Source organism: Lontra canadensis, unplaced genomic scaffold, assembly GCF_010015895.1.
Source record: "Lontra canadensis isolate GAN:19392208 unplaced genomic scaffold, GSC_riverotter_1.0 scaffold42, whole genome shotgun sequence".
Classification (NCBI taxonomy): Eukaryota; Metazoa; Chordata; class Mammalia; order Carnivora; family Mustelidae; genus Lontra; species Lontra canadensis.
The window spans coordinates 10201923-10224858 of NW_022631036.1; the positions used below are offsets into that span (position 1 = coordinate 10201923).

Genomic DNA, 22936 nt, shown 5'->3' on the forward strand with positions numbered 1-22936 from the left:
CTACCATGCTTTCTGACATTATGTAAATGTAATCTTCCTGGGTCTTTATTTTGCTATAGGCGGAAATAAAAATGATTCAAATTTCAGGACTATTCTAGTGAGGAATTAGGACTTTATAATTTAACAAAATATAACCAAAGATGAAATTTAAAACAATGAACTTTAGAGGCCCAAAGATCCATTGTGCCAAAATAATGAATGAAATTAATATTGTTACAGATGGCTTGAAACATAAATTATAGAAATATAATTTATTTTGAGTTTCTCAAAGGGATACTTTCCCTAATTAACATTTTTTATTCAATTTATATATATTTTTGAATAGGTAATGCATCCTTGCTATTCATAAATCAAAAACATACACAAAATAATATAGGAAAAAGTTTCCTTCTAATCCCTGTGTTCATACATCCAGTTCCCACATGACACCTTCAATAATACACATTCTCCCAGAGTTTCATATATATATATGAATACAGAAATACATATTTTTATTGGACTGTATTTTTGCTTTATGCTATTTACTTCACATACCATACAGCAACAACTTCCTCCTCCTCCTCTTCCTCCTCCTCCTCATCCTCCTCTTCTTCTTCTTCTTCTTTTCTGTTAAACAAGCTCTGGCTAGTTTTATTAAAGAAAAATTTTTCATGATTTACTCTTCACCAGTCTGTTCTGGCATGGCTTCTAATGATATCATTATCACCTGGATCAATGATAGTCAGTGTGCATACTCTGTAGTATTTCCCACATGCTGTGCCCAATTCAATATTATTGCCACTGTAGTGACACTAGTTTGGGCCAATAGTATTCCATTTCAGATCTCCATGAGGCTGAGCAGTTGTTGGTGAGGATGACAAGTTTCCCTTTACTATGTCTGGTCATTTGTAGAGTCTGCTTGTACTCCACCATGTATTTTCCACTTTTCATATTGAATTGGAGCCTAGTGTTGATTGACTTCAGCGACTTTTTCATCTTCTTTGCAGCCACCATCTTCCTGCTTTAGGTATGGGATGGCCCCAGCCAAGAGTGGCCACCAAAATAGCCATGACAGAGAAAGGAAAGAGCTCCCACAATGCCTTGATTCTCTGCCAGTATAGCTTGGTTGCCTGTATAGAAAATTTCCTTATTCATTTTTTTTTAAATTATTAGAGTTCAAGAGCTTTCCGTCATATGGGCATACCTTAATTCACTTAACAATCAAACACTATGAAAGCTTAAGCTGTTTCTGCTACTATAATAATACTATAGTATAATTTTTTTGACACTTGTGTGTGTGTGTGTTTATGTGTGTGCACATGTGTTTTAAATAAACTCTACCCCCAAAGTGGGGTTTGAATTCATGACTCCATCAAGAGTTGCATACTCTACCAAATGAGCCAGCCAGGCACGCAACAGTATAAAGTTTTATATAAATTTTATTTCATGAATATGTAACTATACAACTAGTAAAAAACTTCTGGAAGAAGAAATGCCTGGGTTAACAAGGTGCATAGAGTTTTAATATTTATAGATCTTCTAAAACTGTCCAACATATGAGATGTACTGTTTACACCCTCACAAGCAGCACATATTATTTTGTTACTAACAATTATACCAGTAGTGAGGGTTTAAGAATCTTACAAATACTAATCAATTCAAGAGATTAAATTCTATCAGTGTTGCTTTAATTTGAATTTCTAGTAGGATTCTGATGGACATTAGGGTTAGGATTAGGACTTCATTCCCTAACTGTAGGAACCACTATATCACCTTATTTTATTAAAAGTCCACCCCTCGGGGTGCCTGGGTGGCTCAATGGGTTAAAGCCTCAGCCTTCAGCTCAGGTTATGGTCCCAGGGTCCTGGGATCGAGCCCTGCCTCGGGCTGTCTGATCGGCAGGGAGCCTGCTTTACCCCACTCTGTCTCTGCCTGCCTCTCTGCCTACTTGTGATCTCTGTCTGTCCAAAAAATGAATAAAAAATCTTTAAAAAAAATAAAAGTCCACCTTTTTGTTAATTTTTATCTTATTCTTGATTTCTAGAACATCTTAGCAATATTAGCACACTTCTATGCTATAAATTGCAAATAGTTCTCCATCTTTGTATTTGAATTTTGTATCTTTGCAATACAGATTTTATTCTAATGTAACTGATTTTTATAATGTAATGTTTTTCCTTCTATGGTTTCCAGATTAAGAATTATGGCTATGAAGCTCTGTTCCATTGTAAGATTATATATTTCCTCAGGAAATATATAATCTTGTATTATTTCTTCTTGTATTATTAAGAGTTCATATACATATAAATGCTTTATCTATTCCTCTTGGAATATGGTTTTTGTTGTTTTGTTTTGTTTGTCTTGTTTTTTGTTAGTTAGCTAACCATTTCTCACAACACTACTTAAGTAGTCATTTGTCTCAGTAAACAAAATTACATACTTCTACTACATATTTGCCAAGATTATTCATATTGATTTTCCACCTCTTCTTCTCTTCTACAGGGCACAAGTGCTTGAAAAAAAATAAGCAATTACCAACATATACATGCATATGTACATATATATTTATATATACATTGAATGTTTAGAAGAATAGAAGCCAGAGTTAAAGTAAACAAAGTCAGTGGTACTCAATGAAGATAAGTACACAGTGTCCTTGGCTTGGTTATTCTTCAGGAAATCAGATTTCCATATAAACTCTGCCTGATATCTGGTATAAAGATACCAATTATTAAAAAAAAAATCTCAAACTAAAGAGACACTAATTGTAGTAAATAATTCTAGTTATATGAAAAAAAAAATCATTCTCAGGGCACCTAGGTGGTGGAATCGGTTAAGCATCTAATTCTTGGTTTCAGCTCAGGTTGTGATCTCGGGGTCATGCGATGGGAGTCCTGTGTCAGGCTCCGCACTAAGTGCAGAGTCTGTTTGAGATTCTCTCTCCCTCTCCCTCTGCCCCTCCCCCTCATGATCTCTCTCTCTCTCTCTCTCTCTTCCTCTCTCTCACTCTATAATAGATAAATAAATAAATAAATAAATAAATAAAAATTCATTCTCTTACAAGTTATTTGAAAAGCTGTCTTGCACTTGGGAACACTATTCTGCAAGGAAACATTCTAAAGCTTTGTGGGATAGTGGTAAAACCCAAAAGGGCATATGTAATTAATAACTGACATTTTTAAAACTACCTTCTGAGAATTTCTAGTGGTTATTAAGTTAGGCAATAATGGGAGACAGGAAAGAAAAAGAAAACGCACATTCATTTAATGGCCCAAGGTCACAGATTAGAAAACTCTGGATGAAAATTGAGTGTTGAATGCAAATTTCAAATTCTTGAAGTTGAATATGTAATATAGTCTCCTTCTTAAGATTCCCCTACAAAATTTTCAATCTAAATTACAAAAAATTTTAAAAGAATCTATTTTTGTAATATTTTGACGTGTAAATAAAAATGAAGTTATATGAAAATAGTTTCAATCAATCATAGCATCTTAAGTAAACTACTGAAATACCATTACTAATGGTGATTTATACAACAAGCATTTTATCCAAGCACCATTCAAAGTCCCTCTCATATTAATTCATTTATTCCTCAAGTAACCAAATGAGCTAGGTACAAGTATTATCTCCATTTTAGTTCCGATTTTAGTATATGTGCTGCCGAAGTGAGCACTTACCTCCATTTTAGGACTAAAGAAGCTAGAGCAAAATGATAAGAACCCACGGTTCTATAGCCAGTAATGATCTAGCTGTGCAGGAACAAAATGAAAAATGACAGTTTCATCACCAGATCTGGCATGCAGGGATCTAGGACAGCTGCTGAAACTAGCTATAGAGCCCAATGACGCCAGCCAAGACGTCCACCACAAACTACAGAAAAGAAATTATATGTTCAAGAATTGAAAATCACTAACTGTGAACGGCTGTAACCATCTGCCAGTCATGCTCAGTATTGTCAGTGTAAATCAAAACTGGAAGGAATAGGACCCAGTCCTAACTAGAAAAGACCCAGAGAAAGCAAACAGGCCACCTATGGTCCAAAGCTAGAGGATGACTAGGAGATGTTGACAAACCAAAGACTTTTATAGATAGAAATCTAGCTCTTCAAGATGGGCCCACGTAAGGGAAAAAGGATTGTTCAAGTTTGTAAATGAGGTAGGGGTCAAGGAGCCCTAGCAAGGAGCTAGCACTCCATATATTCAGGAAAGAACAGGAGCTTGGACATCAAGCAGCCACTCTTGAGTTCCAGAGCTACACACATCACTGTCCTGTGTGGTAGTCACTAGCCACACAGGGCTATTTAAATTTAAATTAACTAAAATTAAACAGAATTGAAAATTCAGTTCCTCCATCACATTAGCCATATTTCCAGTGTTAAATAGTACAAATAGCTACAACTATCATATTAAACAGCAGTGCTACAGGATAACAACTTTACCAAATATCCCCTTTGCTAAATAAGGGTGATTTTGTTCTTTGCTATTATTTTACATCAAAGTTTAGGATGAACTGCCTCCAATCCTAGTGGGGACACTTTGTATACACAACCATGAAATTTAGGAACGTAGGGTCAGAAGAAAACAAAGCAAGGAGTGAGTGACAGCCTATATTGCATATTGAAGCCACCATTCTTGTCTAAACTAACACTCCATCATGTTTTGTTTCCCTCGATCCGTACTACTCAAACTCCAGGAGAAATGGCTAAGGAGCCTTTCCAAAGAAACTCCTACCCCACGGAAAGGTATTACTACCATGAGTTAGAATTTTTCCTGGCTTCTGTGTTTCCCTTAGATGAACAATTTCTAAGCCACAAAATAGAAACTTTGGGAGAATGAAATCCAACTATAAAAATAACACTTTCATCAGCTGAAAATTAATTCCTTTAGATTGCATTTCACCCCCTTACAAACCTGCACGCTCTTTACTTAAAAAGAGCCTTGAGAAACTACAGGGGGATAAAATGCAAAATCTATTGCATGATTCATTTTTCCATTCAGCAGAAGTAGTGATAATAATTTGAAATATTCATTAAGGAAACTACTAAAATAGATTATCTTTGTTGATTAATGTGGCCCAGCATGGGATACTTTAAATAACACTCTACACATCAGTTTCCATTTCTGAAAAATGGGGATAAGACTAATATCTTTCCCTACACTTAGGATTTTGAAATTTCTTAAAAATATAGAATTCTTATAAAAAATATATAGAACTCTTCTAAATGAACTCCAGTGTCTTTTAACTGCAATTACTACTCAGGGCTTCGACAAAGGAGAAAAAGAATTAGCACAGATTAAATGTATTACTGGTCAATTTTCTTTTACAAGCATCTAGAAACATCCAGATAAGATAATTTTAAAACTCTTGGAATATGTAACTTCTGTGACTTCTTACCACCTTTCAATTACTGTTAGGAATACGAATTTTCCTTATGTGAGCAAAACAGAATGCTGGTTAAATTTGGAGAAATGGTCTCTGAAAAAAATCTTCCTGATTAAAAGCAAATATCCATGAACTAATATACAACCAGATATATTTAATACTGACACAAAATATGCCTTGATAACAAAGTTGGTAAATGCAATTTTAGAAAATATTCAGCCACAATGGAATATGGAGAAGTAAAAATAAATTTAACATGGCATTATAATTGGTTTTACATTTCTAACTAGAAATGGACATATACATTATAAAAGAAATGTATTTTGTAATTTAAGTGGATAGTAGGTATTAGTTCTAGCTATTAAAACTGCAGTGGAAATTTTTTTTTTTTTTAATCGCTCTTCTCTTCTATGAAGGGAGCTTCAGCTCCATCTCATTCCTGGTTTCTAAGTATAGAAATTGCATGTTTATACTAAAAATTTCAGAGCTAAAAGAAGTAAGAAACTAAGGCAGGATCATATGATAGTAAAGTTTAGTTGCCCATGGACTGAAAATACTGAATTATCTTCCTTGTGTGATGCTTTTCTTGTACTCTGATGTTTATCATCTCTTACCTATGTAAAATGTGTTTCACTGACTGATAATTAACACCATTAAAACAAGATATGAGTAGGTGGTGGGAAAAAATGCCCTGGTAGGTTTCCTGCACTGGATGGAGGATAGATTAGAGACTTCTACGTCCCACCCAATTACATGGTTTTCCTGATGGTACCTCTTACCCCTCCTTTGTTAGCCCCTTATAGAAATTCCTAACATAATTTGCTGCTCTACTTCCCTTGGTTTTCTTTAGCTTGGTACACAAAAAATGTCCATATAAGAGGACATTTCAGTAGCGACAGTAGCATATCATTCTCATATCTGGCCACAAACACCTTCCTGCATAAAACAATACTGGAAACCAGACAGAATGAGGATTCTGAGACCAGCCATTCTCTAAAAAGTCAGAAAAGGAAGTCAAATTTTAAAAATGTGCATTTTAAGCCTTCTTATCATAATATACAATGTGTATATATATAAATATATGCATATTTATATATATCACTTATATATAATATTGATATAGTAAGCAAAATATATATTTTGAGGAAAATAAGTATGATTTTGTAAGCCAAAGAAAACAAAATGGCTTCACGACAAATTATCATGTGTTGACCAGCCAGCTGAAATACAATCACTGGTACCCAGACATTTGGCAGTTACCCTGCAGATAGAATTACTGTCATCACACACAACTTGTCTTCTCATGTATTGATTTCTGTGGACCATATCTCAATTCAATCAATACCAACATGTTAGGAGAAAGTCTTATAAAAATTCTTTCTGACTGGATTCTATCTCATGGTAGAAAAAACATTTCTTCTGTGAGTGAATGTACATCATATAATTACTCCTAAGTGTTTTGTTGTTGTTGTTGTTTGTTTTTTGTTTAGTGTCATTGGACTAAAGAAGAAATTCTAGAATGTTTGAGTATTACTGTTTGAGACACCCCAAGTAAATTAAGAACTTATTTACTTAGTTCTCAAGCTACTGAAAATCAAACTCATTAATCTTAGTAGTAAATACCACCAAGAAAAATTACCACTAGGTAAAAGATACAAAATGTTGGCACAAACAACTGAAAATTATTTTAATCAATGTTCTGGAATGCTGTTATCTTTTACAGTTAGAGAAATAGTATGCATTTTGCATTTTTAAATATAGTTTATTAGCTATTTTTTACACCATTTTTATATTAAGCTAAAGGTATAACATATAAACTCGTCCCACTGCTATGCTGTACACCTGAAACTAATGTAACATTGTGTGTCAACAACACTTCAATAAAAATAAATAAATAAAAGCTAAAGGTATAACAGCACTCCTATAAAATTTAGCAGCCACCTGTGGGAGAGAATCTAACTGTAATTTTATATCCCCATGTCTCCCCTACAAATGATTTGCAAACACTTGTAAGGAGAGCTTAATTTTGCAGTTATGTTTCTGGGAATGATGGAAGGTGAGATGAATGAGGATATTTTCCCAGTGTTTATAACACTCAGGACTACTATGTGAGAAAAAAAGGGGAGGGAGAAAGAAATGGAAAACATTTTATTATGATTGCTACTGTGATCACATTAACAATTCAATCCAAACTAAACCTATTTTTGGTGCTTAATGTGTATTGATCAAGTTGTATTCCTCCCATGAGATATCTTCTCATTTTCAAAGAATAATGTATTTTATTTTTATGTAAGCTCATCTTAATATTTAAATACACCCCTGTATAAACTAGACTGGACAGGGATTATTTACCATCCCCCACACCCCCAGAAACTAGTAACTCTTCGCATGTTCTTGAACTCTAAGTAAATGACTCCATGTGCTGCTTTGTGTACATGCAGACCAGCTTACAGAACACATAAGAGCAAATTCTCTGCTAGAGTCTCACTAGACTATCAACACACAACTAAGATAGACAGCCAGGTTATGCTAGAAAATGAAGAATGGAGTAATTCTATGAGCAGTTGCTTTACACGGGAGTAATGTTTTCAAAAAAAAAAAAAGTTAGACTCCATTCAATTGATCCTTTCTTATTCTTATTTTTTTCTGATAGCTAGATCCCTCTTCCCTGTCTATCTCTACACCAAGCATTCAAAGTAGATTAAGAACCCTATCAACACCAATGCGAACAATTTACCTCCTAATAGCTCTTTCTATCCTATGAGGCTCTGCACTGTGTCTCCCAGTTCTCTCTGCCTTGGAGATCTATAAGCCTTCTGGTTGGCCTTTCTGTCAACCTCTGACCTATTTACATCAAGGGTTGTGATAGATTTTTTTTTTTAATAGACCTTATAATTTTGGCAAATTACTTAACATCCATTAACCTCAGCTCTCTCATTTGTTAGAAGAGAATGATAAGGTAACTTCCCTCTCACATTTCTAAGAAGATAAAATTAGATTAAACTGTATGTAAACAATTTCCACAGTTCTTGCAGATCATAGTCAATAAATGCTGCCTCTTTACAAGAGTAAGAGAAGGAAGAACAGGAGCAAAGTGGTAGACTACCTTCTGATTTACATGGCATCCCTTGTGTTCTTATCAAGGCAAACCTTCCCTAACACACATGGAATCACTATAACTCCCAAATGCAAAGTAAAGAAGAACACTGGCAATATAAGTTATTGTGTTTTGGCAACGTGATTGAGCTGGGAACTGTATTTCCCTAAATTCCCTCCTTTGAATTGCCCAGATCAGAGTTAGCCAAAAGTTTAATTTCCACAAGATTTATTTTTTTTTTAAGACTTATTTATTCATTTTGGAGAGAGAGGAAGAGAGCACACAAGGGGGGTGAGGGGTAGAGGGAGAAAATCCTCAAGCAGACTTCCTGCTGAGCTCAGTGCAGGCCTCCATCCCAAGAACCATAAGATCATGACCTGAGCAGAAACCAAGAGCTGGTCACTCAACTGACTGAACCACTCAGGCACCCTGAATTTCCACAAGATTTAGAAAGCAGAAGTGAAGCAACTATCCTTACTTTCTGACAGTCTTTTTGCAAACAGCTGTGGTGACAAACAGATATAAAGCTGCCCTGTGGGTTCCATGCAGTTCCCACTCCTCTGCTCTGAGTACAACTCTTTCCTAATTGACCTTGTGATCAAACACAGATCCAGACCCACAACAGATACTTTTCTATGAACTCAGAGAGAGGGGAAGCTACACAGAGTTCTCCCTATGAACTCACCTTTTTGGTCACACTTGGGCAGCTGAATGCGGTTATCTTCTTGGATTTGCTGGTTAGTGACTTCTCCAACTTTCCTTCCAGAATTTTACTCCTCAGCTCCTCCGCCATAGTGTAAGGTAAGGTCTCTTTTCTATAGTTCCATTATCCCATAATACTCTTAGTATTAAGTGTGACTTGTGGGCCAGAATATCTCACTGTTAAAATAACTTCTCCCTACATGTCTATGGTTGCTATCCTTGTCATTCTTTGGTATTTAGCATAGAAGACAGTTAAAAAGTTTAATATTATCTGGCATAAAAATTATGCTAGTATTATAAATATAAAGCATGGGATAAAAGCTTAAGATGATATATTAAGGGACTCTTGGCTGGCTCAGTCAGAAGAGCATGCTATTCTTCATCTCAGGATTGTGAGTCCAACCCCCGCACTGGGTAGAGAGATTATTTAAACAAATGAACAAACAAGAAGGAAGAAGGAAGAAGACGAAGGGGAGGAAGTGGGGGAGGAGGGGGGGAGGAAGAAAGAAAGGCAGGGAGGGAGGGAAGGAAGGAAAGAAGGAAGGAGGAGAGAGGAAGGAAGGAAAGAAGGAAGAAAAAAGAATGATATGTTAAACTACCTTTCAATGAGAACCTAAATGCTTTTTTTTGAAATGAATGATCAGACACAGTTTAAAATAGAAATGTGTCCCTATCACATCCCAGCTCTGTGCTCTTCAACAAACCACATAGCCACTTTGAGATCATTTTTCTTCATCTCTCTTTTTTAAAAAAGATTTTATTTATTTATTTGAGAGAGAGAAAGTGAGAGAGAGACATCACAAGCATCGGGGGAAGAGTAGAGGGAGAAGCAGACTCCCCGCTGAACAGTGAGCCTGAAGTAGGACTCAACCCCAGGACCATCGGACCATGACCTGAGTCGAAGGCAGCCACTTAACTGACTGAACCATGTGGGCACCCTTTTTGTCTGTTACTTAGAGATATTACTCATCTTCAATAACCTTTGCTTGTACAAAGTGCATGGTTCATAGAAAGTACCAAGTTAGTATCATGTCAATAATATCCTAGACTTTAATGAAGTAAGTTTTACTCCTAAATAAGCAATACAAAAGTCTTTTTTTCTAAGCCCTTTTAGGGGGGAATGTGCTTCAAATATTGAAGATTCCTAAATACATAAATTAGATCACTATATCAACAAGTTAATACAAAACTACAGCCTCAGAACTCAAATAAAAGTTATTTGGTAACTAAGCATACGATCCAGAGTATCCTCTGAACTTTCTAATCAGAATATAACATATTTAAGTACCCCCATGTTTCCTATTAGTTCAAACAAAATATAAAAACAAAATCCTTCCTTGACCTAATTATCTTCTCATTTCCTGTCTTACTTTCATAACGAATCTTGTCTACATTTGCTTTCTCTCCACTTCCTCTCCTCTGCATACTGGTTAAAGCTGTGCAGTAGGTTGTGCCCCTATCACATACTGAAATATATTTCTTTAGCTCACTGGGTCCCAAACTCCAGTGTGCAAAATAATCTCCTGGATATTTTTTTAATCAAGATCCTTAAGCCACATACCCACAGAGGTTCTATTGGTAGTCCCAAGTTGGAAGGCAGGGATCTGAATATTTGTCAGCATTCCTAAATGGTTCTGATGTAGGTGGTTAGGAATAATGGCATAAATAGTTAACAACCAGATCCTGTTTGTGACTCCTCGGCTCACATTTGACCTTTCTGCAATATTTGATACTCTTTATGATATCTCCTTGAAATTTCACCTTCCCAGATGCTCAAGGCCCAAGTCTTAGAAAATTGCTGGCTCTCACATAAATAATTTATCAGTGAGTTAGTAAGAATGAGTTACAGACAATATCATCCACCCACCCTAAGTATTTGCTTAGTGCTTGACCATAAAGCCTCAGTTGCCCCAGGCCTTCCCAGATGTCTTTTATGGGATTCTCTTTCCCATTTCTTAGTCCTAGTCCACTGTTAAATACGAACAATGACAAGTATTTCCTGAATGTTTACGATGGGTGCTAAATACACACTTACTTTCTGTAATAATCCTATGCGTCATGCTTTCCCTCATTACAGATTTTTGTTGTTTACTCTCCTCCCCTACCCAAGCTACAAGCCTTGCCTGACAGCCCCAGGCCATATTCTACTCCCCACACTGGGATCACTTTCTGTGTGTCTTTTTCCTGTGCCTTACTGAGACCCCTTTCCCTGTGCTCCACATGACAGGATATGCTGGAAGTGGTTCATTTGTCTAATTGCCACCACCACCTCAAAGCAGTGGGCTTCTTGAATGGTAAGGACTATATCTATTAGCCCAGGGCCTATTGTAGAAACTGGCTGAATAGCTTTTTTTCTTAACTAATTAAAGCTGGTTATCAGGCCTTATTTATTTAACTCTTCAATCCTTCTAGCAGGATATTATACTTCACATAATGTGATCCTTGGACCACCTATACTAAATCACCCTGGATGATGATTAAAAAGATAGTTTCCTATGCTCCCTGCTTCCCATAGCAAGATTTCTGAGGCTGAGTCCTGGAATATTCATTTTGATAGGTACTTTAGATGATTCTCATAAATAACAAAATTTTCAAAATATTACTTCAGTGGGAAGAGTTCCTACTGAGACTGAAGAGACCCATCTTCTACTAGTGACAATACCAAGAACAAGCTTATGTTTAATTTAGAAAACCTTTAAAAAGACTACATTTTATGTCATTTAGAAACAGGGGATTAGAATAAATTATCTACAATGTATCTTCTGTCTCTGAAACCTTTCAGTTTTAATAAATTGGAAGAGCTAGGGATATAGATATACTTGCAAGTAAAATTTCTTCTAGCTATCTGAAATTGAAGTCTATCTTTTGTACCTCATAGAAATGAGTGAGTAAAAATTTCACACAAGGATACAAGAGATAGAAGTGCAATGAACCTAAGACTGACTCTAGAGCTATTCTTGTTGCAATTAGGTAGGAAGGAGTATTGGATGATCAGTCTAGGCCAATATACCCTAACTTTTTTAGTTTCATATCCTAAGTAGTTCACAGTTGGAGAAATACTACTTTTTTTTTTTTTTTTAAGAGTATCGACCTTGGACCACATGCACCAGAATCCCTTAGATATTTGCTTAATACTGCAGTTTCCCAGGTAATACCCACTCCATACTGAACCAGAATGTTCAACCAACAATAAATATCTCTGCAAGCATTCCAGGTGACTTACCTACCATTTGAGTACCGCTGATATACATAATGTAAGTAGTTGCACTGAGGTGTACATGAGAAACGAACAAATTGTTCCAATCTCTAGAACAAAAGGATAAATAAATCCTCCGAGGTCTTATGAAAGCCAGTCTTCTCAACATGTACAAAAAATACTTGCACAGTCATGTGGACTAAAACAGCATGTTTTCTGACTTTAGTAGGAGTGGGAGAATCAAGGCTGTGGGCCAGGATACAATTATAATCTAGCATATAACTAGTGCCTTGCAAATGTTCAAACATTTTGATCCAGCATAGTTCTGGGTAGCAACAGAGGCAATGAACAGGATTTAAGAGATGACCAGTGTCACCTGGGTGGCACAGCTGGTTAAGCAACCAACTCTTGGTTTCTGCTCAGATCATGATCTCATGGGATGGAGCCCTGTGTCTGGCTTGGCATTCAGCGCGGATTCTGCTTGAGAATCTCTCTTTCCTTCTGCCCCTTCTGCTAGACACAGCTTTCTCTCTCTTTCTCTCAAATAAATAAATCTTTAAAAAAAAAAAAAAAAAGATAAAGAAAGATGACCAAAGAGTGGAAGGCAGCTCTAGGGACTCAGAAAATAAGAAACAATCATCATATACAGAGAGGTAGGAGAAGAGAACAGTTAAGTAAGTGCAATCAGTTTTGCTGAATTAGATAAACTGGTGTTGGCCCTAAAATCTGTGATTAGGAATTATCTGATAGAACAAAAATTACATGTATTAAAATGTAGTGACCAACTGATATATCATATCCAGGGGCATAGGTATATTAAACTAATAGTAAATAAAGATCTTCCTTCTTTTCTAAAAGAAAAATAATCAATGAGAAAAATTCTACAAGGCATTAAGTATCTGGGAAAATTAAGCTAAAATTTCAAAACTGTACATGTAATTCAATCTTTTAATAGGATAAATACATGTCATTGGCTACATATGCAAAAGTTATGAAGTTCTATAAGTTACTCACATTTACATATGAGAAAACTCTATATAGTAAGAAATGAATTCCATGACACACATGGAAACAAAAATGGTTTGAAAGATACAAGATTTTACAGTTTACTTTCAGAGAATAAAAAGCAATAACTATACCCACAATGATTATTCACCACTTTTCATGAACAAAGTTGTATGTATTAAGTCATGATTAAAGGAAGATGGTACAAGTGTCAATCACACATTTATCAGAAGTATATTAAGTTAAATTATAGGTTCTTCTTCCCCCTTTTTAATTCTATGAATAAAAACACCTGTCTGTTCATTGGAAAATTAGTCTGGTATTTTCTCAAGGTCAAAATTCTCTGACAAACATGTTTCCAGTATCTTGTTCAAATATAAAATATGAACAGCTATTGTCTGCATTGGATATAAAATGATTTACAGATCCCTATGAGATTACTTACTCTCTAAGCACAGGACCCCCCAAAATAATGATTTTTTTCTTTTTTTTTTAAGATAAAAGATTTAAGAAAAACTTTCCTTGTTCCTTTAATTAATGCTTAAGTAGTGTTAAATTGTTGATTTAAAATTTTGTAAATAGACTGTAGATGAATTTGATAATTAAGGCCTGAAGGAGCGCAGCGTGGCCATCCCATCTTCCAGGGCCAGCATGGAAAGCCCCTTGGCACTGCAGCTGAGCTGGAGGCTGGCATGGAGAGGATCAAGGTCTCCCAGGCAGCTGGAGAATTCCAACAGTACTGCATGCAGAGACCCTGCAAGGATGCCCAGCTGGTAGGTGGTCCATGGAAGGAACCCCTTCCTGGAGCCCAGATCCTGTGCTTTTTTCTAAAAACTGTAGGGAAGAAGTTCACTCAGGAATGCTTTTAAGCACAAAGTGATGAATGACTGCCTCCAAGTCTCAAGAAAACACTTTTCTCCAGCCAAATGACTTTTAGATATTTCAGACCTTTCCTGGGGCCCAGTCCTATAGCCAAGATTCTACAGAAATTAATGAGTTTCTACTCAGATAAGGAAACTGGGTGAAGGAGGAGACTTTAAATAATAAAGGCCAGATTCTTTTGGTAAAGTGCTTTTATATTCAAGACGAACAAAAATGTTAGCACCAAATATACCAAAATACACCTCTTTCATAAGTGATGTCTTAATTTTCCTAAATGAGCCTGTTTATTTGTAACACTATACATGGGAGCTGTGTCACAGCAAACTTGTTTGGGAAGACTCATGTTGTGTTGTGTATTAGATCGCCCCATCCTGTGTATGCAAATTTTGGTCTTTGTCTTCTTAATTTCCTCGACTTTATAGTTATGGTTGTACTTCAAACAAACAACACAAACTACATTATTTCATGTCTTTAAAAAATGTTTAGGGGTGCCTGGGTGGCTCAGAGGGTTGAAGCCTCTGCCTTCAGCTCGGGTCATGGTCCCAGGGTCCTGGGATCGAGCCCCACGACCGCCTCTCTGCTCAGCAGGGAGCCTGCTTCCTCCTTTCTCTCTCTGCCTGCCTCTCTGCCTACCTGTGATCTCTATCTATCAAATAAATAAATAAAATCTTAAAAAAAAATGTTTAAATGTGATATTCAGAACACTGCAAATGATTAAAAACAAAATAATGTTAAAATACTACAACCTAAATGAATTCTTATGGTCACCAGTTTTACTTTGATGAAGTATCTTTGATTTAATATAGGACACTTAAAAGGATACTTTATTTGTGTTTGTAACAATCTTTGATGAGCTTAGCAATAAAATTTCTGCTTAATTTATTAAAAAAAAGGCTTGAGGGCACCTGGGTGGCTCAGTGGGTTAAGCCTCTGCCTTCAGCTCAGGTCATGATCTCAGGGTCCTGGGATCAAGCCCCACATGGGGCTCTCTGCTCAGCAGGGAGCCTGCTTCCCCCTCTCTGCCTGCCTCTCCACCTACTTGTGATCGCTCTCTCTTTCTCTCTCTCTCTCTAATAAATAAATAAAATCTTAAAAAAATAAAAATAATAATAAAACATTTTTTAAAAGGCTTGAAAAAATGTAGATACAGTTTTGTTTTGTTTTTTAATCAAATCTAGTTTTCAAAAGCCTCTTTCACCTTTCCAAACAATTCCTATTCCTATTTGATATGGGGAACAATGGCAAAAGAAATGTAGATAAAATTAAATTTCCTTATAGCTTGCAGCCCATTGACAAATACTTGAGGCAGGCAGAGTAGGACATCCCTCCAGAAACTCCCAACTGCCTTAATGTTAATGCTTGCTAATGCTTCGCTAGAGGGAAAAACAAACTTAGCTTGACAAAAACTAGCCCTCCAGGATCCTGTGAGTCTTTTTTTAGCATATGAAAATCCAAAAAAAAAAAAAAAAAATCCTTCTGTAAACTTATCCTGTCCTTACCTCCCCCCAACTCCATTTTATATAATCAGTTGCTCACAATCCCAGGGCAGCCTTTTCTGCTCACTGGTCCTGTCCGTCCCCTTGCTGTGATTACACCACCTTATTCCACCAAAGACATCTCAAGAACTTTTTCTTGACCAGTGGCTCTGAACACCAACATTTCCACATCACTCTTCTCTATGTGAAAGAAAGCAAGAATATTCCTGATGACAAACAGATTTAAGATTCATCAATTCCACAGGATGCCTTTGACAAAAAGAAATGAGGGGCTGGGCTTTTTAAATTATTTCATATCTATTTCAAGCCCTTTATAATAAAGCTTTCAAAATGACTATGGGTATATATGTAAATTTGGCGTCATGATGTGATCACAACATTGCCTAACAAGTTATAAGTACTTAAATATTCTAAATGGCTTTAACGCCTTCTCCCATATTTTAAAAGTGCTTAAAAATATCAAAGGATTTTTTTTTAAGATTTTTTATTTATTTATTTGACAGACAGAGATCACAAGTAGGCAGAGAGTCAGGCAGAGAGAGTGGGGAAAGCAGGCTCCCCGTCCAGCAGAGAGCCCAATGCAGGGCTCTATCCCAGAACCTGGGATCATGACCTGAGCTGAAGGCAGAGGCTTTAACCCACTGAGCCACCCAGGAGCCCCCAAAATATCAAAGGATTTTAAAAGCCATTTGTATCTTAGTTACAAAGGAATTTTTCAAGTTACCTTATAAGCTTCCTACTAAATGCTGTAACTATTTTTACAGATTATTTTATAATATTAACTCTACAATGCTGCATTTCTGATATCCTCCTGAGATGGGTCAGACAAGACAACTAATTCCAGTGAATCAGTCAACCTTAGGAATCTTCCACTTGCTCTGACATCATTTAGGGTAAAAGTGAAATGGATAACGCACATGCTTGCTTAACAGGTTACAGAGGTATCCCCAAACCTTTAATGAAAACAGGATTGTGAAATTATTTTCTATCTGTCTTGTACTTTGTTAGGGTCCATTATCAAAGGAGCGAGACTGATAGAAAGCGAAGGTCAAGCAAAGCTTTATTTCTCGCCAGCACCGAAAATCAAACCGACTGGTCGGGGCTACCTCTTACAGAGAGAATGACCCCTCCCAGCCTTACAGACTAACTTATGTAGAACATAGGCCATGTGGTTGAGCCTGGCCACACACAGGTGGCCAATGAGATTGTAACACACAGAGAAAGCTGCATAGTCATGCTAGGTCACACACGGGTGGCCAATTGAATTACAATTCACCCTATAGTAGCCATTTGAGCTAGCCTATCACCTTGCTCAGAATTGGCGCCCAAAAGGCGCCCAAAAGGCGGGGCCCACATTCTTTAGTAGTTAGGGAGATAGTATGTGCGCTTTACTGATTGGATGTCTCCACCTGGCCTGACCCGTCCTTGTATTCTGGGCTCTGTTATCAGGGACTGGTCGACCATATTTTACTGGTTTCCCGGACTTGCTTTTAAGTAAATTCCCCTGCAGGGAGGGCCAGAGTCAGTTTAAGTTTTACTGCATAAACAACAAAATCACTGTTTAACCAAAATCACTGGAATTACTCTGGCTAAGTAGGCCCTTACATACTTAAACTATAAACTTACTTCTTCTCCATAAAACTTTTATAAAGAAATGCAAAAACATGGGGTGCCTGGGTGGCTCAGTGGGTTAAGCCTCTGCCTTCAGCTCAGGTCATGATCTCAGCATCCTGGGATCAAGCCCCGAATCAGGCTCTCTGCTCTGTAGGGAGCCTGCTTCCCCCTCTCTCTGCCTGTCTTTCTGCCTACTTGTGATCTCTGTCAAATAAATAAATAAACAAACAAACAAATAAATAAATAAATGCAAAAGCTCAAAAACCACACTTTTTCTGCCAATTAAGACAGTTCCAGTATCTAAATGACCAAGATTTCAAACTGCAATTGTAGGTCCAATATGTAATTGGGAGATACAGATAAGCCACTGGAAAGCAAGTGTTTCTTGGTAAGCAAATGACCCCATGATTTGGTTTCTCATGGCTTCAATTCCCTTTTCTACTAATTAGGAATAATTATATTAGCCTAAGAAGTATAACTCAATAGGTGAGAGAATGAGGCTTTTTAGTTTAAAATTAAGTCCACATGAAGGAATATCTGTGATCAGCAAACTAATATAAAACAATGAACAATGGTGGTGCTATGTATTCCAACCTGGCTTGGGAAAAATATACAAGGTTTTTTTCCTCCAACTTCAGTCTCAGTAAGAACCTAAAAACTGTAATAATGAGAACAAAAGCCACACTCAATCCCTTGGTGTTCTTTCCTTAATTTTTGCATAAGTAATCAAGGCTTTACAACTTCCTCTCCTCCAAAGAAATGCTGTTGAAGTTCCAGTAATTATTGCACACTAGATTTGCTAAGCATTAAAGATCGTAACAGTTGTGTTCCATGGCTGTACCCTGGCAGTATGTAACACACACTAAGATATGGAGCCCTTTTAAACTGAATGACTTAGACATATGTTCTAAACTGCCTCTGCCTCATTCCCTTCCTGGGTCCAATATTCATCCTGAGTCAAAGATTTGGGTTCATTAAGTCTTTTTAAAAGTAGTTCAACAGAGCTGCTCAGGTCTCAATAAATCCCAAACTGCAAAATATAAAAAACAAATCTCACCAATAAAAACATTCAAATATTACCAAACAAGAATAAAACTCAGTGTGAATGACTAATGCATTCACATTCATTTCTTTCATGCCTTTAAGTGGCTAGGATTAGCATAAAGAGCCTGCTCAGAGTGTAGGCAACAATAAAAACTGCAATCACTCATACTTTGTAGTGACTTTCATTTTTGAATCTGGATATTCTTTAATTTTCATAATAGCCTTGGGAGGTAAATATCATTATCCTCATTTCATAGGAGATGAAATTGAGAGATTAGTAATTTGCCCATAGCTACACGGTAAGTGAACTATATGCTGATTTCAGTCCTAGGCACTGGCATAAGATTACTACATTACTAAAATTTATATAGCTAGATTGTTAGCACTTGAGAGAAACAGTGTTAAGTTGATAGCCAAGTCAAAATCCAGAAGTCAAAAACATGAAAGCAAACAATGGCATAAAGGATAGGGTGGAAAATAACTGATAGGCATTAAAAATAATAAAAAGCTACTATTTATTGATTATTACATCCTAGGTACTTTTTAAAAATACTTTATATGAATTAGCCATGTAATCCTTATCATAGTCCAAAAATCAATGGACAAAATGTGAAGCCATCCTTGATTTCTTTCATTCTCCCACATTTTACATCTAACCTTCAACAAATCCTGTGGTCTTTAGCTTCAATATAGACCCAGAATCTGACCACTTCCCATGATCTGTCCCTCCCAATCCACAGGATAATGTAGGATCACTGCTATAGCCTTCTAACTACTCCTTTTTTTCCTAATCAAGCCCTCTTCAGTCTGTTCTCTTAATCTGATGGTGTCATTATTCTTCTCAAGACTTCCTAATGGTTCCTCAAACCCTTGGCAGAATAGGTCTCTATAGAGTTTTTTTTTTTTTTAAGATTTTATTTATTTATTTGACAGACAGAAATCACAAGGAGGCAGAGAGGCAGGCAGAGAGAGAGGAGGAAGCAGGCTCCCGCTGAGCAGAGAGCCCGATGCGGGGCTCGATCCCCGGACCCTGGGATCATGACCTGAGCCAAAGGCAGAGGCCTTAACCCACTGAGCCACCCAGGCGCCCCCTCTATAGAGTTCTAAAGGCCCTCCATGTTCTGGCCTCCTCCCTGCCATTCAACTTTGCCTCCCATTCCTCCAGGCCCACTAACGTGGTTGCTTGTCCTAGATCATGCTAGATATTCTCACCTTTTTGAGGGGTGTGTGCTTGCAGTTTTGGCCTGAAAAACTCTCCTAGGTATTAGCATGATTTAGTCCTCAACTTTCTTAAAGTCTCTGTTCAAATATTAGCAGTAATCACTTCTCTAAGCAGTCTGTATAAAAATAGGCTTTCCCAAAGCCATCCACCCTTAGCCAGCTTCATTTTTCTTTGGAACCTATCAGTATATATACGCACACATATATATTTTTGTCTGTTTGTTTTGGAGGAGAGGGGAGTCTATCTCCCACATGGCAATGAAAGATTCAGAGATAGATTTTGTCTGTCTTGTATACAGCTGAGTACCTGTCTCATATTAAATGCTCAATAAAAATATGCTAAATGAAAGAAGTAACAATTCAGTGAGGTAGGTTCCATATGATATCCCCTTTAGAGGCAAAGAGGCAAAGGCACACAGAGATAAAGTAGTAAGTCATAAAGGTGGATCAGACACAGCTTGCAAAAAAATACCCACGTAATGTGGGGGCAGAGCGCATGCTTTCAGCCACTGAACACACTGCTCTCTAGATAAATTCTGGTGACCCAAAAATACCTATGTTACCTACTACAGTAGCAGTACTGTCCAAATGCCCTGCCTCCACTTATTTTCTCCTGTTGTTATAAGGCTGCTTTTCAAAAAAGACATCATTAAAACCTACTGCCCAGAACTTGGTTTTTAAACACAGAAGAACTAGAGTTCCTGGAGACATAGCTGATACCAAGAATGGTAGGAAGAGGATAAAGAGAACTTCTTCTGCCAGAATGTAAGGAAATACTGGAGCACTGATAAGCTGTGTCAAAGGCTATATATAGATTGATCCATCGATCTATCCATCCACTTAGTAACTACCATGTGCAGGGCATCATTCTCCCCAAATCAACTCTGCATATAAGATTCGCTGCTGCCTGGCACGCAGCCGTGTATCTCATATAGGCAACAATGTATCAAATGCAGTAGTTTCTATCATGCAGTCTTTGCCTAGTTGAATTATGGAAAGAGAAATTGAGAACATGGTAGGTAGAAAGCACTGAATTCATTAGTCTGCAGTGAAAATCACAGAAGGAAAAGAAAGAAGGAAGCAGAAGAAGAAAGGGATAAAGGTAGGGAAGAAACAAGAAAGACAGTAGTGTGTATGGAAGGAATGACATACTAACCATTGAAATAGAATGATTTCACTTTGCCACAAGCTTTTAATGTTAACTTCAATGTTCATCAATAGGATGTAAAGTTATTGGAAAATGGGATTTTCACACATTCTTAAAGTACCACCTCTCTGATTACTAGTTAATGACAAAGGGAAAGGGTAGATTTCCAATGGAGAAATAAGTCCGGCACTACTGTTAACTACAAAGACACTATATCACCAATAATGGGGGAAACTACTATCACAAGTGTCCTAATACAATACCCTATGACAAATGTTCACCTTAAATCTAACCATAAGGAAATGATCAGACAAATCAAAGCTCAGAAATATTCTGCAAACCCCCAGCTTGGACTCCTCAAAAATATTAATGTAATTAAAATATTATCTTTAAAGTCAGAGAAAGTAATCCCAACAACTAAATGCAATGCATGATCCCTGTTTGCATCCCAGATTAGGTTAAAAACTAGCTATGAATGGCATTACTACACAACTGGAGAACTTTGAGTGTGCTATATTGTGTTACATTTCTAGCACTGCACACTCTATTATTTTTAAATAGGAGAATGTCTTTGTTCTTCAAGGAGGGACGTGCTCAAGTATTTAGAGGTCTTGCATCATGATGCCTTCAACAGTTCATCTAGATCAGCAAAAAAAACTTATACCTATAGCTAGCTAGATATCTATTTATCTGAGAAATAGGAAGAGGAGGCTAATGTGACAAAATATTAACAATTACTAATCTAGGTAAAAATTTATTGGGAACTTACTGCATTTTTTCAGCATTTCTGTCAAAAACTTTTTATCACAAGTAGTTGTAGAAAGGGCTTTTTTTTTAGGTTCCTGGACCCAGTTCCAACATGTGTGTGGGATGCGTCCCCACACCAATCGGCAATTCTCAAACACCAGCTGGGTATATCTCCTGCCCTCTCCCACTTTCGATGCCAGTCACAAGCCCAGGTTGTTACCATTGTTTCTGACTGACGGGCTATAAACCAGAGGTTTCTATGACCTCCTCCTTGGGTTCGATTAGTTTATTACAGCAGTTCTACAGAACTCAGAGAAACATTTTGCTTACTAGATTGCTGGTTTATGGTAAGGATATAACCCAGGAACAGTCAAATGGAAGAGATGCTTAGGGTGGGAAAGAGCAAGGCGATTGCACACTATCTCCACGTGCACTGCTCCCCAGTATACACCACCCCGGAAGCTCCCTGAACCCAGGCCTTTTTAAGGCAGCTTCATTACTTAGTCATGATTGATTAAATCATTAGCCACTGGCAACTGAGTCAACCTCCAATCTCTCCTCCTTCTCAGAGCTCAGGGGCGGGACTTTAATCACTGGGTTGGTTCTCCTGACAACCAGCTGCCATCCTCCGGTGAGGCCCAACCGCCACCTCATCAACATAACAAGAGACACCTTTGTGGCTCTCTTCTGGGAATTCCAAGGGCTTTTAGGAACTCAGTGCCAAAAACGGGAATGAAGACCAAATATACATTTTTTTCTTATAAATCACACCATCACAGGCTGCTTTCTAAAAACATTAGAAATATTGAAACCTTTTTAAAACTTTAAAAGGTAAAAACAATTTGTTGTTCAGGTCCATTTGTGTTACTATGTGAGTATTTTGGCACTCAGCAATTCTTTTCTTTTTTTAAAGATTTTATTTATTATTTGACACAGTGAGAGACAAGTCGGGGGAACAGCAGGCAGAGGGAGAGGGAGAAGCAGGCTCCTCGCCCAGGAGGGAAGCTCGTGGGGCTCGATGTGGGGCTTGATCCCAGCACCCCTGGATCATGACCTAAGCAGAAGGCAGCCGTTTAATCTTAACCACTTAACGCTAAACGGACTGGGCCATTCAGGTGCCTCATGCGCCCTGCAATTCTTCCATAACAATTCAATTTTTGCAGCTTTTCTACATTGTTTACATTGATTTTCACATATTAGAATTGTAATACTAAAAATATCAATAACAATGGTTAAATTTGAAGATTACACAATAACTGAAAGTAGAATTCATGTCAAATTCACTTTTTTTTCCTACTATTGGGATTCTCTTAAATATTTCCAGTTTGAAATGGGGTCACAGGTTAAATTCTAGAAGATTACTTCAATATAACACTAGCATTAGCTCCCAGAGCACATCATACCTAGTGTTCACTTTAATCTCT

General features: G+C 37.1%; 1 protein-coding gene and 1 pseudogene across 6 annotated transcripts in view; both read right to left on the reverse strand.

The window, feature by feature from the left end:
- The window catches only part of LRFN5 (leucine rich repeat and fibronectin type III domain containing 5), a 244815-nt gene that overhangs the window by 176127 nt on the left and 45752 nt on the right, over positions 1 to 22936 (reverse strand). The gene's annotated exons all lie outside the window — the stretch shown is intronic.
- On the reverse strand, positions 656 to 993 carry LOC116875599 (annotated as a pseudogene).